Source organism: Arachis duranensis, chromosome 9, assembly GCF_000817695.3.
Source record: "Arachis duranensis cultivar V14167 chromosome 9, aradu.V14167.gnm2.J7QH, whole genome shotgun sequence".
NCBI classification, from domain to species: Eukaryota; Viridiplantae; Streptophyta; class Magnoliopsida; order Fabales; family Fabaceae; genus Arachis; species Arachis duranensis.
In genome coordinates this window covers 19,645,012-19,647,684 of record NC_029780.3, presented here as the reverse complement: position 1 = coordinate 19,647,684, position 2,673 = coordinate 19,645,012, and positions in this window count along the sequence as shown.

Here is a 2,673-nt window from a genome sequence, read left to right as displayed (position 1 = left end):
AATAATGTCAGCGCCCATGCAGTCATTTGGTGTGTCTGGATGCTGCATGGCTTTTACAGCATTCAACTTGAACTCATCCTCATTGACTCTCAGGGTTACTTCTCCTTTTTGTACATCAATGAGAGTTCGTCCAGTTGCTAGGAAAGGTCTTCCTAGAATGAGAGTTGCACTCTTGTGCTCCTCTATTTCCAGCACTACAAAGTCAGTGGGAAAGGCAAATGGCCCAACCTTGACAATTATGTCCTCTATTATGCCTGATGGATGTTTAATGGAGCCATCAGCAAGTTGGAGGCATATCCGGGTTGGTTTGACTTCTTCAGTCAACCCAAGCTTTCTGATAGTGGATGCAGGTATTAGGTTGATGCTTGCTCCAAGGTCACACAGGGCTGTCTTGGTGCAAGCACCTTCTAATGTGCATGGTATCATAAAGCTTCCTGGATCTTGAAGCTTTTCTGGTAAGCTTTTCAGAATGACTGCACTACATTCTTCAGTGAGAAATACTATTTCTCTCCAATCCTTCTTATGACTTAAGATCTCTTTCATGAACTTAGCATATGAAGGTATTTGCTCAAGTGCCTCTGCAAACGGAATCTTTATTTCAAGAGTCCTTAGGTAGTCTGCAAAGCGGGCAAATTACTTATCCTGTTCCGCTTGGCGGAGTTTCTGAGGATAAGGCATTTTGGCTTTATATTCTTCAACCTTAGTTGCTGCAGGTTTATTCCTTACAGAAGTGGTTGGAGAAGCCTTTTTAGAGGGGTTATTATCAGCACTCTCAGGTGTCTGATCCTCCATTGGCGTTTGAACTCCAGGATTGGGTGAATATTGGGCGTTTAACGCCAACTTTTCTCCCTTTTCTGGCGTTTGAACGCCAGAACTGGGCAGGGAATGGGTGTTTAACGCCAACCTTCCCCTCTTTTCTGGCGTTTGAACGCCAAAAGTATTCCTCTCTGGGCTCTTAGTGTCCTCAGAGGGATTTTGGCCAGTGGCTTGGTTATCCTCTGTCAATTGTTCCTTATTTGGCTTTTTGCTATTTTGAGCAGTGTTATTCAATGTCTTCCCACTCCACAGTTGAACTGCTTGGCATTCTTCTGTTATCTGTTTAGATAGCTGCTGTTCTGCCTGATTCAACTGTGATTCTATGTTCTTGTTAGCAATTTTAGTTTCTTGGAGCATCTCTTTAAACTCTGCTAACTATTTTGTCATCAGGAGTAATTGCTGATTAAGCTCAACAATCTGTTCTTGAGGATTGGGATCAGTAGTTACTGCCATAGCTTCTTCTTTTGTAGAGGACTCACTGCTTAAGTATAGATGTTGATTTCTAGCAACAGTATCTATGAGCTCTTGAGCCTCTTCAATCGTCTTCCTCATGTGTATAGATCCACCAGCTGAGTGGTCTAGACACATCTGAGCTTTTTCTGTAAGCCCATAGTAAAAGATGTCTTTGTGCCAGAAACTCAGTAGGTTCTTCCTGTGGAAGACCGGAATACTGGCAATTTTGCTGCACCATGATAATGAGTTGAGGATTTAGCTCAAAGCTGCTTGCTTTAATGGGAGGTATACAGATGCTACTCCCATATGCAGCTATAATAGGGTTAGCATATGACCCCAGAGTCCTTCTGGACTGTTCTATTCCACTTAGGTCCATGATGGAGAAAGGGAATATGATATGAATTCACAAGTAAAGTGAAGTATTATTTTTTTTTTGACCGAAAAAATTAAAATAAAACAAAAGGGAAACAAAATAAATTTTCAAAAACTAAAATAAGATCAAGGCAAATTGAAAACCAAATCAATTAGTCAATTAAGAAGATTTTGGAATTAGCAATTGAAAAGATATGATTGAAAATTATCTTGAAGAAGATTTGATTTTTTTTTAAATGAGGAAAAAGAAAAACAACAAAATGACACCAAACTTAAAATTTTTTAGAAAATCAGACACAAATTTTCGAAAACTTAAAGGAAAACACAAGGAAGACACCAAACTTAAAATATGAAACTAAAATCAAATAAAAGACTCTAAACCAACAAAAATAAAACAGTCCTAATCTAAGCAACAAGATAGACCGTCAGTTGTCCAAACTCGAACAATCCCCGGCAACGACGCCAAAAACTTGGTGCACGAAATTGCAATCACACTTTTGCAATCCCGCACAACTAACCAGCAAGTGCACTGGGTCGTCCAAGTAATACCTTATCCCACGGAGATTGTCGGCTTGAAGCAAGCTATGGTTATCTTGTAACTCTTAGTCAGGATATCAATAATTATCAGGGTTGATTGTAAAAAGCAAAAGAACATCAAATAAGTACTTGTTTTGCAGTAATGGGGAACAGGTTGAGGTTTTGGAGATGCTCTATCTTCTGAACCTCTGCTTTCCTACTGTCTTCTTCTTCAAGCACGCAAGGCTCCTTCCATGGCAAGCTGTATGTAGGGTTTCACTGTTGTCAATGGCTACCTCCCATCCTCTCAGTGAAAATGTTCAACGTGCTCTGCCACAGCACGGCTAATCATCTGTCGGTTCTCAATCGGGTTGGAATAGAATCCAGTGATTCTTTTGCGTCTGTCACTAACGCCCAGCCCTCAGGAGTTTGAAACTCGTCACAGCCATTCAATCCTTGAATCCTACTCAGAATACCACAGACAAGGTTTAGACCTTCCGGATTCTCTTGAATGCC